This window comes from Neophocaena asiaeorientalis, unplaced genomic scaffold (genome assembly GCF_003031525.2).
Source record: "Neophocaena asiaeorientalis asiaeorientalis breed wild unplaced genomic scaffold, Neophocaena_asiaeorientalis_V1.1 scaffold2, whole genome shotgun sequence".
NCBI lineage: Eukaryota > Metazoa > Chordata > Mammalia > Artiodactyla > Phocoenidae > Neophocaena > Neophocaena asiaeorientalis.
In genome coordinates, this window is record NW_020172182.1 from 558,322 (window position 1) to 572,183 (window position 13,862).

The following is a 13,862-nucleotide window of genomic DNA, read 5'->3' on the forward strand; positions in this document are numbered from 1 at the left end:
TCGAAGTGGCCAAAGACTCTCTACAGCAGCTGGTGTTTGCTCCATGTCACACAGTCATTTCACAAAAGCTTTCTGAGCTCAGCAAATGAAGTCCTTGGCTACAAGAAATCAGGAACAGTTCCCAGAGATATGCTTCAAGTGCTGCCAGTGACTCATCACTTTTCCACAGGGTATCTTACTGTCATGATTAGTCATCAATTCCTACGCAGGCCTAGAAGTCAGGGGTTAACAGTTCAGGTGCCAACTCCCAAAGATACCAGACTCTGTGAGATCTCACTGAAACCTCAGGAACAACCCTATAATGATGCATGTATGATTATTCCCTTTATACAGAGAGGAAAACTGAGGCTTAGGGAGGTTACTGAGTTGCCCAAATCCACACTCTAGTAAGTGGTGGAATGAAATCTGAAATTATGTTTGTCTTACTCCAAAGCACACACAACAAAAGGTAGTTTTTCCAAGGTTGTAGGAATTGGCTATGAGCTCTTCATGTATCTAAGATTTTAAAAAATGATTTTGTGGGCTTCTGTGGTGGCGCAGTGGTTGAGAGTCCACCTGCTGATGCAGGGGACACGGGTTACTTGCACTGCAGATAAAGACATAGAGTGTGTGTTTATTATTGTTATTTTATTTTTTTAATTTTTATTTATTTAATAAATTTATTTATTTATTTTTGGCTGTATCGGGTCTTCATTGCTGCATGCAGGCTTTCTCTAGTTGTGGCAAGCGGGGCTACTCTTTGTTGCGGTGTGCGGGCTTCTCATTGCAGTGGCTTCTCTTGTTGCGGAGCACAGGCACAGGCTCAGTAGTTGCGGCACACGGGATTAGTTGCTCCGTGGCATGTGGGATTTTCCCGGACCAGGGATCGAACCCCTGTGTCCCCTGCATTGGCAGGCAGATTCTTAACCACTGTGCCAACAGGGAAGCCCCTATTATTATTATTTTAAAAACAAATGTTCTCAAGCCGTTTCTCAGCTATTTAATGGAGATAGCTTGAAACAGCCCATGAAACATAGCAGAAGACAGATGTAATGGAGATATTATGGTTGAATTATATAATTTATACAAAGATTAATTTTCCCTAATCAGCAGTAAAAAAGACCAGCCAAGATGAGGGGACTGGAACCTTTGCCCTGGAAGCTTTGGCATGGACAGGACAGTGTGCTTGATAGGAAATTGTCAGGGTGAGACTGCTACAAAAGACCTAATTTATATACCATCAATAGTCATCCAGTTACTCTTGAAACCATTTGGGTTAGGTCATGCCTAAGGGTCCTCCAGAATGCAACAACGAGATACTCTGACATGCTTTGATAATTCTGTTAAGACATATTTTTTTTTAAAAAAAGGTAAAATCATGACTCTCATTCAGATATAAAACTAACATATGGTAAGTATTTAACTCATTAATGAGGAAGCTGTTCAGGGTGTTAAAACTAGTTCAAAGGAGAAGATAAAACCTCCACAAATTTCTATGGATAAAGGGATGTTGAAATGAATGGGCAAGTGGAAGCACATTTAGCTTCCGGGGAAGTCAACCAAACTTCTACAGGACAGCACAGAACCTGCATTTTGCACTTGTGTTAGTTATCTACAATGTACACAGTTGTAAAATGCCTCTAGAATCAGATAACCTAGGAAGGCTGTGCTGGGTGTGGGCAGTGCATAGTTTTCTGTTGAAGCACAAAATCTCCCTTGTCATTCCTATTGTTAAGAAATGATAAAGGAATTATTTAGCTGTAGAATTTTAAGATAACAGGTTACATATAACTGTTTCTTTTGGAGGAAAAGACTGTCTCTTGATATTTGTCTCTTGAGTGGAGGCTTTATGATAGCAGAGAATTTGTTATTTCCTTGCTGGCTTCTCTGTTTTTAGACCCATTAGCAAGCAAATTATTTAAAATCTTTGGGCCTCAGTTTCCCTACTCTAAAAGAGGGACAGTACTATTATTAACTTCATAGGATTTGGGGGAAGAATGAGAATAATCCGTGAAGGGTGCTTAGCACAGTGCCTGCTATCCTTATTTTTTACTGATTACAGTCTTTCATCATGATTTTATTTCTCCTACACATACATGTTCCCTCCCTTCTCTTTTTCTACCCATTTAACTGACTATAATAAAGAATAGATTTATAGTGTTTTTGAAAAAATAATATAGATAGGGTCTATGCTTCCTGGTTTTGATTTTGAAATTGACTCCCTAAGTTGTTATGCATTCCTTTGTATTACAAAAATAAAGCACTCTCCAAAACATATTTGTTTTCTGAATACTTCCCATCATCAGTTTTAGAACAGCTAACCCTGAATTTAAATTGAAAAATGTGGCTCCTTTTCTCGGGTTAATGGCCAGAGAAAGCAGGCTCTAGAGTGGGAAAGGCCCACAGAGGGGTCCTTCCAGGGGTGCTAGGGACAGGACTCGCCGCCTGGAGAGGTCACTCTCGGGAGTCAGGACTGGGAAGTCACTGGTGAGTGTATCCCCGTCTGACTCCTTAGACCCCAGGGGTCACAACCAAGGGCCAGAGAGTCTGCAGCAGGCACAGGAAAGAACTGACCGCAAAGCTCTGCCCACGGCAGGTAGTGCAAACCTGCCTTTGGGAAGTTTTTTTCCTTTGGGTCGGGTGGAGGGGGTGAATATTTTCAAACGCGAGGAGGAATTCCTGGAGGTCTCTGGGTCAGGATTCCTGTGTGGATTTGACCCCATTGTCACCAGCGAAGCCCATTAACAATTCCCGGGAAATAGAAATAGAATCTGGGTGATAAAGTCTAACCTTTTTTTTTTTTTCCTTTTCCTTTATGCTTGGTCTAGTTGCACTTGCTCAGAGGGGGTCGCGCGCACAGGCTTTGTACCAGGCCCTTCAGACCAGAATTCTTGGTGTGAAACGGCTATGCCCGGCACCTCAGCTCCGGAGCGTGCGCAGAAGCGCTGCACGCGCCACTGCAATTCAAGATGGCGGTGGGGGCGGGCCGTGTGCAGAGACGCTGCGCCGGGAACGTGAGCAGCGCGCCCAGTGCCCGCCCCTGGGTAGCTACATCCCGTCCCTGCTGAGGAGATCCCTAGAAAGCAGTCCACTCCACGGCCTGTCCGGGGGAGGGCTGACTCTACAGAGCGAATGCTCACCTCTTCGTTTTGTGACGGAAAGATAAAGCTTTCCTTTGCTTCTGAACCAAAGTCGGTCTCGTTCTCCTGGCTCAAATGACACCTGGCAGGAGAACGCTTGTTGGGGCCCAGCTGGAAAGGCCCAGTGCCATCAGCCCCAATTTCAGTTCTCCCACCTTGAGAAAGTGCCAGATTATTCAGGTGAGGCCCACAGGCACCCTCCCCTTTCCTTAGCAGCCTGAGTTTTGCAGGGAGGAAGGCACTTGAGTAAGTGCTTTGCTCTGAGTGAACCAGGATGGGGAGGGACCTTTTATCTCTAGGCAAAGTTCAGGGAAAGGAGAACAAAAATATTGCTGTGTCTAGGCTTCCTTTAAATGTATGGTAACTGGAGTGATACCCTGGAGAGAACTGTTTTTCTCTCCACAGTTCCACTCCGATAACTTAATCTGACTGTCAGGCTGAGCGGGGGCGGGGGCGGGCGGTGGAATCCTGGGAGAAAGAACCATCATTTTGATGCCTCAGGAAACAGCGACGATTAGATCTCAGCGGTCAACCGGTGTGTAATTGGGATTTTGGGGCTGGGAGAATACAGTCAGATTTACACAGGGCTCCTTGCCTCTGGGCATTCTTTCTTTCTGCTATCATATCATCTCTGGAGCAAAACTGCTTGTTTTAGCTCTTGATAGAAAAGTAACTTCCCATTTCCATTTTTCACAGGCAATGTGTAAACAATAAAGAAAGTGATAGGCTGTCAATATGTGTAGCAATACCTACTTTTGGCCATACTTGGTGCCATGGAGAGAGACAGTAGAGTAGAAGATCTGAGTTTGAGTCCAGTTCTACACTGTTGTGACGCTTCTACAATGGGGATAATGAAACCTGTGATTCCAACCTCACAAGGCCATGAGAATGAAGAATGGTAAATAACCAAACATTCTTAAGCAATAAAAGAACCCACATGAAGGAGAGACCCCAGGCTGGGATGTCAAGTGGGTGAGTGTGTTTGTGGAACACACAGATTTCAGGAGACTTGGGGGCCCAAGCAGTTCTGCTTCCTGACCTAAGAGCAGGACACCCCTTGTTGCCACAGGGGCCCAAGGCAGCTGCCAGCCACCAGCAGAGGGAAAGGTCTAGCTCCTAGCTGGTCAAGGCTCTCCTAGAAGGCATAGAGGGAGTGCTAAAGTGCCCACCTTAAGTGGTTTATAGGTGTCAGGGAGGAAGAAACTTTCCTCTACCATTGTATGTTCTTCTGACTGGTCTAAGAATTAAATCGACAGGAGACAGATTAACAGGAGAAAAAGTAAACAAAAGTTTAATAACATGGGAGAGACCCAGGAAAACTGAGTAACTTGCCAAAATGGCCAAAGCCCTCCCCTTAAATACCATCTTCAGCTAAAGACACAAGAGGATGTTGGGGGTAGTGGTTTGGGACTTAAAAGGAGAGGAACGCAATTCACGTGAAGATGGAAAAGCAAATGTTTGTTAAACAATCATTTGCTGGACCACACAGAAACAATGGGACACAGAGTGGACTCTGATCTCTAGGCCCTGCTGTGTTTTTCCTACCACACTTACCCCATATTCTTTGCAGAGATCTCTGGTGATAGCTGTGTTCTGGAAACAGGCCCTCTGTCTAAATTCTTTTAGGTAGTTAGGGAGAAGGTCACAGTTTCTTCCTGAGTCTTTTGGGCTTTAATTATTTTCATCTCAAAATAATCTGCGTGTCAAAGAGACCTTTTGGGGTGGCAAATTTTGGCTCCCCTACATGGGCTTCAGCAAGGAAACCAAAATATGAATGGGCTACCTCACAAAAATAATACCTGCAGACTTAGGAAGTAGGGGTCAAGGGCAGCTGAGATCTAGTGGGAAGCAGGAGAGCTGAGGGCTATTGCAATGAGGGAATTCCTGGGGACCTCACCCTTACTCGCAAGTGGATAAAGCCTGGGAATTTTAGTTATTAACGTGGTAAGGAATTAATATTACGATGAAGCTTGCTTTAGGTGTCTCTCTGACTCTCTTTGCTGGCCCTTCCTGTCTTTGCTGCCCACTGCCCCCAAACTGAGTTCAGAGCCTTTGAACTGCCTTCAACCTCCACCCTCCCCCTCAGGAAAATTGCTGCTTGGTTTTGCTTTCTACCTGGAGACCCAGGAGGAGCGAGGCCTCTGTACACAAGTGAGATCCTCCAAACAATGCATGTGGATATTAAAGAGAAGCTGTCAAAGGGCTGAGCCCTGGGAGTTTCAACACTTGGAAGTTGGGAAAGTGAGGAGGCAGTTTTCTGCTTTTGCCAAATTATTTCTTAAGAACAAGTTCTTAATGATAATGAGACAGGCTGGGACCTGGGACCCTTTGCTGCAAGTGCTGCAGTGCTTGCACCTGGACACACCTCTCCTCGAGCAACAGAATGCAAAGAAACTATAACGGACTAAAAATAACTCTGTGCATGCGCAGTTGGGGCAAATTCTGGACAAAAGATACAAAAAGACCAGACAACCCAACTGCCACTTCTGAAGAGCCAGGAGCAAAAGCAGGGTACTACGCATGCCCCCTGCACACAACACCACCAGAGCCTGGGCAAAACATCTAAGCCATCCCTCCAGTCCGACCCCTGGATACACCCCTACCCTGACCCCCACCCCATATAAGGAACCAGCTTGCCCCCCACCCCCTCAGGGAGCAAGCAAGGGAACCTATTACTTGTTTTTGCTCCCTCCTGCTATAGCAGGAGCCCCAGTAAAGACTTGCCTAAATTTCTTGTCTGGCTTCTAATCAATTTCTATGGATTGCGGAAGGCCAGGAACTGTGGTCAGTATCAGTAACATTTCTGGTTGAAGGGTGGGAACAATACTGCTATAAATGAATGTATGAGTCAATTTCTGGGCAACTTCACCATCATTGAATATTAGCATTCAACCTTTTTGTTTTGTTTTGTTTCTTTTAGAATATGTAAATCGTCATTTTCAGACTGCTTTCACTTACGTTGCTTTGATTTCTGGTGAGTACTAACATTTACCCACTGTTTGTCTACTATTTCCCTTATGGGAATGGTTCTGTCTTTTACCTATTTATCTTTGGAAATCTTAACATTTATCTTACAAATTTGAATTAGCTATTTTTGATAGATCTTAATTCCTTGTAATGTTTGATAAAAATATTTTCCCTCTTAAAAAAATATCTTTTGTAATGCTGATTTTTATAGTGCAATCATTTAAATAGCCTCAAAGCTGATAAAGTTAAAATTCCCCCAGACAGGTGATAACCCTTTTTTTTCGATTTTCTGCAAGTTCTTCCATAATTAGATTTTATATTTAAATCTTTAATCAACCAAAGCTTATTTTGGTGAATGTTTTATTTTTAATAACTTTCTCTATTATAAAATCAAAAACACGGCAAAAAAGATCCATAATTTCACCATCCAGAGATAAGCACTGTTGACATTTTTGTATAGATACCTCTAAATTATTTTTCCTGTTTATATATTTGTTTTTCAAAAAATACCTGCTAACATACTTTACAAACTCTTTAATAACCTGTCTTAACAACATATTAATGACATACTTCAGTGGCATTAAATATTCTTTTAAAATATTGTTTGAAACAGCTGTGGTGCATTGTATTCTATAGATGTGCCATAATTGGCTTCATTCCCTATTGTTTTTTATTAACTCTCATGTATCTCAGATATCACTATTAGTAACAGTGCTGGTATAAACATACTTAAGCATAAATCTTGGTCCCCGTTTCTGATCACTTCCTTTGCTTAAATTTCTTAAAGTGGAATTGCTGAGGTAAAGTTATAAATATATGTACATATTTTTTTTACCTTTTCTTATATACTGCTATGTTAAGTAAATGTATATCATCTTAAGTCCTCATCAACGGTGAATGGGTGTGCCCACCCTTCCCCCTTGTTAATATTAGCTATTAACATTTTTGAAATTTCATGCTCAGTTGATAAGCCAGAATGGTATGTGTATGTTTTAATTTTTTTTACTAGTGAGTTAAAGTTGAATTTACCATCACCTCCATTTTTATTGGATATTTTCTTTCTTTCTGAATTACCTGTTAATGATGTTTATGTATTTTATACAGTAGTTTATATATTTTTATGTATTTTAAAATTGAGGTGCTTATTAAACACTTTAGTAATTTCAAGTACACAGCATAATTATTATTTGTGAATATCACCTTGCTACACAGATCCACCAAATCCTAATATTTTGCTGTATATGCTTCCTATTTTTGTTAAGAAATACACCTGTATACCTCTGTTCCTCTACCCTAACCTAATTTCATTTTCTCCTCCTCAGAGGCAACTCCATCCTGAGTTGGTGCCTATGAGTTTCATCTTTGTTTATGTTTGCAACATAGGTATGTAGCTATAAATATATAGCATATTTTGTATAAATTATTATACTCATCTATCTGCAATTTGTTTTTTCATTCAACATTATATTTTTGAGATTACTTCTGTTGATAAAACTGCTATAAATGGCCCCATTGTATGAGTATATCACAATTTTTTCATTCTGTTGTTGGATATTTGTGTGGTTTATTTTTTGTGTGTTTGTTTTTTGCTATTAAAAACAATGTTGCAACACACTTCCATCTTCCACAAGTGAACTTCTAGAGTTTACGCCTAGAAGTGAAATTCCTGGCTTGTGAGATATGTATCTCTTCAGTGTTGCTAGATGTTGATGGTTTATTCTTCAAAATGGTTATACCAATGAATACATCATCAACAAAATGTGAATGTTTCTCCAATTTTTCCACATCATCACCAACACTTGACAGTGCTGGATTATTTCATTCTCACCAGTTTGATGGATGTAAAATGGTATCTCATTGATTTAATTTTTATCTTTCTGATTACTGGTAAGGTTGAACATATTTTTATATGTGCTGTTGGTCATTCAGATTTCCTCTGCTATCCACTGCTTGCTCATATCTTTTGCCCACCTTTTTATTAGTTCATAAGTGTTTTCCAGTAAGAAAAATATCTTCTCCCTGTTTGCATTGTCTTTTCACATTTCTTGTAATGTCTTTTGTTGAACAGAATTTAAAATTTTCATGTAGTCAGATTCATCAGTCTTTTCCTTCAGGAACATCCTGTAGGGGAGGTAAAATTTTACCTTTATACTCTTAGGGTTTTTTAGCAGGGTCTGAGAATTAAACTGATATAAGACAGACTAACAAGAGAAAAGCATACAAATTTATCTAAGTGTTACATGACATGGGAGCCCTCAAAAGACCCAAAGAAACTGTGAAACTTACAATCTTTTATACTGGGTTGAACAAAGAGAGGCAACTGTGGAAAAGTAACTACATTATGAAGAGAGGTTAAAGGAATGTAAAAATTATTTTAACAGGGTCTGTTGGTAAAGAATTCTCTTGGCTTTGATTCCCCATTGGAAAATGTTTTTCTTCTGTTACTGGGAAGTCATCTTCCATATGGGAATTTTTATCTCCTGTTTTAGGAGTAAAAGGAGAGATAAGAATGCCCTTCTCACATCTGATGTTTTTCAAGTGCCTGTAACTTAAAATAATCCTTATGCCAAAGTGGCATATTTTGGGATAGTGTATTCTGTCACCCTCCAATCCTTTGTGTCGTCATTTCTTCAATTTTTCTTTTAAATCTCACCAAAAAAAGAAGCAATTCTTTTTAAAAAGGGATTCTGCGATTTGCCATAATCTTTCACATTCCTAGAATTTACCTTTATTGGTCACCATGCGCTCTTGTTACAGCTGCATTCTCTAAGTTCAGTTAAAAATGATTTTTCTGCCTATGTTCATTGGGTCTGACATGGTGAAGTGATTGGTAAAAGTTAGCAGATAGATGATATGCACAAGCCATTCCTACCTTGCATGCCCTTAGTAGATGCTGCTAATTGACTGCATTAGTTTCTTCATTTATATGTATTCCCATGTATTCATTTATTCACTTATCCAACAACTATTTTTGGAAAATCTGCTATGTGCCTGAGTCTGCTTCTAACTTTTTCAAACCAGTTGTATTGGAATTGGTACTTGTGCATGTTTACCGTCCTAAGCCTATGTGTTTATGCGTGTGTGTATGTGTGTGGTATGTTTTACAGATCTGTGGATGAGGATGATAATTATCTCTTAGAATGAATTGAGTATCAGGTCTTGTTTCTCTGTGATTTGGAACTGACTACGTGGTATGGGAAAATCTGTTTGTTGAATTCATAGAAATATTATTCAGTGTATTTGTTTAGGTCATACTTTTTTTGGTAGATGAGGTATTTCTTTAATAACTTTCTCAATTTCCTTCTCCATCATTATTTTCATGTTTTTGTATCTTGTTTTGCCAATTTTGCCAATATATTGTCCATTTGACTAAACATTTCAAATTGATTATAATAAATTGTGCATTGCAATAATCTATTTATATATATATATATATATATTTTTTTTTGCGGTATGTGGGCCTCTCATTGTTGTGGCCTCTCCCGTTGCGGAGCACAGGCTCCGGACGTGCAGGCTCAGCGGCCATGGCTCACGGGCCCAGCCGCTCCACAGCATGTGGGATCTTCCCGGACCGGGGCACGAACCCGTGTCCCCTGCATCGGCAGGCGGACTCTCAACCACTGCACCACCAGGGAAGCCCAATAATTTATATTTTAAAATCCTTTATATCAGTTGTTAAATCACCAGTCTCCTTTTTAAGTTTGTTGATTAATACCTTTTATTTATTATATTTACAAGGGTTTTAATCTATCTTATACTCTTTTCAGAGAATGAGCATTTAAATTTATTGATTATTGCTACCAATTTTCTATTTTCTAGCTTATTTCTATCGTTCATCTTTATTCTTTTCTTTCTGTTTTCTCTTATGTTGACATTCTTCATAAGATTTTAAATCAAGTGCTTAGTTCACTTATTTCTTATTTCTAAAATAAGAGCACATAGATCTATATCTTTGCCTCTGAGTCTTGATTTGTTCATACCCCCGTCATTTTTAATAGGTGGTATTTTCAATTTTATAATATTTCAGAAATTATTATCATGTCCTTAATATTCTACTTGACCCTGTTGCTTAGGAGAATTTTTGTTGCTGTTGTTAGAAGTTGTCAGCCATTTATTTGTTTGTTTTTGTCGTAAATTTTTGTTTGTATATAATTTTAAACTTGCAGAAATATTAAAAACTAGATTCACCTTTAGCCAGATTCACCATTTGTTTGTTTCTATTGTTCTCTGATTGCTTTATAATTCATTCTCCATATATGAATTTTTTTTTGAACCACTTGAGAATAAGTTGCAGATGTACATACATACCTAAATACTTCAATGTATATTTCCTGGGAGAGACATTTTCTCTTATAAAACTTAAGGAAATTTAACAGTTAAGAACATTGGAAAATTTCATTTTGATACTATACAATTTTCTAATTCCATAGTCCATATTCAAATTGTCAGTTATCACAATATTGTTTTATATATATACTATAGTGAGAGTATATATACTATATATACTATAAATTATGTATAACAAATAGAAATAAATTTATATAATCTATATTTAAATTTATAATTAATTTATATTTAAATTTTATTTATTGTATATAATATATATTTTATATATAGAGAGAGAGAGGGTGAGAGAGAAATTGAGAGTATTCTAGAATTTACCATACTGAAGATGACAGTGGCAACAGCTGAAATATCTGAATGTTTACAGAAACTACTACAGATAGGGCACTCAGTATATTAGTATTTATTTTCTTCTTGTACTATGATCTAAAGTTCATATTTATTTTCATATTTACTATTGTTTTATTATGAACTTACTATATATTCAGAGTAGAAAAATAACACAAAATAACAATAATCACCCCAAATTTCAGAGCCTAGAGACAACCATTGTTAGTATTTAGATGTATATTTTCTAGACTTGTGCTTTCAATCAACAAAATTTCTGTGGACTTTCTGCTAGTTACTTAATGATTCTGTTAGGAGGCTACCAGTTTCCTTATCTGTAAAATTATGTTAATAAGAGTACCAACTTCACAGAGTTGTTGTGAAGAGTAAATAAGATCAAGAACGCTCAGGAATAGAAGTATATTAAAGCATATTAAATTATTACATGTAGAAGGTAGTTGTCATTATCTGCTATTATAGACATCATGCCTTGCTTTGAAACTTGAAAATATCATTCAAAGCAAGTTTCTTGGCAATATCATATAAAGCATGATCTTAAAACAAAGATCTATGTTCAAAATGGGGGTAATCAGCTCCATCCTTTTCTCTAACCATGTCTCAAACTTCTCTCTGAGATAATGGGAATAACTTACAATAAAATGGCTGAGAAGCAGTGGTCCAGGGCCCCTGACGTGTTCCCAGGTTTCAGTTCAACTGTCCGTCGCTGCTTCTGGCTGCACTGTGGAGTTTTACAACTTGACTTAAGTTCAGCCCTGTCAGAAATCACTGCCTTGCTTTCCATTTAATTAAGCAAGCGTTTAGGTTGTACAAATAAGTTATTTGCTCCCATAATGGGTATTGAAGCTGGCCTGGCTCTTCTCATCAGGGGGCGAAAAACTGAAACTAAGGAAAACAAACGAAACAATGGTGGGTTTTCTACTTCCTGGATCGTGTAACTTGTGCTACATCCAATGAAAGCCATCTGGTGGGCACCCAGACATGAGGACTGATTCTCAGCCTGTGGTTCTCCTTCTAGCCGTCCTCCAGCCCCTGCACAGCTGGAACCTCTGCATCAGTTACAGCTGCTAGGAATTGAAACTGAATTCTTACTCATTTCTGCTCCCGAGGACCAAAGAGGGACAGAGAGGAAAGCTAAGAAAGTCTGAGGTTTAAACTACAGCCCATTTTTAACTTTCCAAAATGGTCTTGGTATTTTTGGATCCAGATAACCTTAAATCAGGCAATGCTGTATTACCATATTGAGGAATAAATATCCTATAATATTATAATCTGATAAACTCCAGAATAACTTGATTTATTTTTAGTTGCAGGAGCTTCAGGTCTCTGATGGCTTCTCTTTGATCAGTCAAAGGGAGATATGGGTTCACTTCCCACCTCATGCAATAGAGCAGTTTTCTTAAACTTCTCTGATAATAATAATCATTTCATCTCTTGTTAAACATTATGTTTCCAAGTCTCTCCCTGGAGGTTCTGATTCAGTGCATCTGGGATGGGGCATCAGATTTGTGTTCTTAACGTGAGAAAAGCTTGGGAAAAATCAGAGTAGAGGGAATAGTCTGTTTTTAGAATCAGACAGCTGGGGGCTGAAATCCTGGGTCTTTCACTTACTAGTTATGTGGCCTTGCACATATTACTTAACCTTCCATAACCTCATTTGAAAAAAGTGGAGATAAAAACATCTACCTCAAAGAGTTGTTGAGAGGATTAAAGGGACTAAAGCCTTTTATAGCATCTACTTTTCTGAGGCTGCTAAATCATTTTCACTTGGGTTAATTTGAAGATTATCTGTGAACTTATTTAGCACACAGGCATAATGGTTTTTTTTTTTTTTATCTTTTCCATTTGTTCAGCAGATGCTTGTAAAGCTTATATTTATTTATTTATTTATTTTTTGGCCACACCACATGTCTTGCGGGATCTCAGTTCCCTGACGAGGGATTGAACCCGGGACATGACAGTGAAAGCCCGGAATCCTAACCACTAAACCACCAGGGAACTGCCTGTAAAGCTTTAATTGTGTGCAAGAAACTGGGGTTCTCAGAACCCACTAAGCACCTCCCTGATGGTATGGTGTGTCCCCCTGGCCCACCCCAGGCTTTTGAAGGGACTGCCCAAATTTCTTGTGTGTGTGATTCTCTGGGGCAGGCTCCTAATTATTCAGGGGGCTCCCTGAGTTTAGGAGTGTAATTGTCTTATCCTCCAATTGTACTAGAAATTCCAGTTTTCTTGAATCCAATCAAATATATGTATATATATTTTTTCCCTCTGTAGTTGAGGCAATTCCTCCCCTCCAGCTTCATTGAATTATTATTGATATATGTATGTTTAAGGTACACAATGTGATGATTAGAGACATGTATACATTGCAAAACGATGACCACAATAAGGTTAGTTAACATCTCCATCCCTTGACATAGTTATGTTATATATTTTTTACTTGTGTGGTGATAATATTTAAGATCTACTTTCTTAAAATCTTTCAATATATTATACAGTATTGTTGATTATAGTCACCATGCTGTGCATTAGATCCCTAGACCTTATTTATCCTTTAGTGGGGAGTTTTGTACACTTTGACCAACATCTAAAAATGTGGGATGCTTCACAAATTTGCATGTCATCCTTGAGCAGGGGCCATGCTAATCTTCTCTGTATCGTTACAATTTTAATATGTATGCTGTTGAATCGAACACCATGTACATATATTTTTTCTTCAACAGAAAATGTACATTTAAATTATTCCATTTGTTTCTTACACAGAATATGTTCTAGGTGCTTTGCATTATGCAATTTTCCCTTCCTGGGCAGAAAAACCTTTGTACTTTTTTTCTCCCATCCTAAAAGCAAAAAATCCAATGGATTTCTAGAGAATATATTTATACTTCCTTTATATTTAGCCTTGCTTCCAAAGAATTTAAGGCACTTTTAAAAGATACAAACAATGCAAGATTTCTCCATAGTGACTGTATCAATTTCCATTCCCACCAACAGTGCAAGAGGGTTCCCTTTTCTCCACACCCTCTCCAGCATTTATTGTTTGTAGATTTTTTGATGATCGTCATTCTGACTGGTGTGAGGTGATAA

General features: G+C 38.6%; 1 protein-coding gene and 1 non-coding gene across 2 annotated transcripts in view; both read right to left on the reverse strand.

Moving 5' to 3' along the window:
- The window catches only part of LIPC (lipase C, hepatic type), a 174,484-nt gene extending 162,861 nt beyond the window's left edge, over nucleotides 1-11,623 (reverse strand). Inside the window, exon 1 of the mRNA XM_024761422.1 lies at nucleotides 11,411-11,623. The gene's annotated coding sequence lies outside the window, so the exon portion shown is untranslated. The remainder of the gene's footprint in view (nucleotides 1-11,410) is intronic.
- A 1,741-nt stretch (nucleotides 11,624-13,364) lies between these two features.
- LOC112410725 (U6 spliceosomal RNA) lies at nucleotides 13,365-13,471 on the reverse strand. The gene has a single exon (XR_003005486.1). It is a non-coding gene; the product is annotated as a U6 spliceosomal RNA (small nuclear RNA).
- Nucleotides 13,472-13,862: the final 391 nt, after the last annotated feature.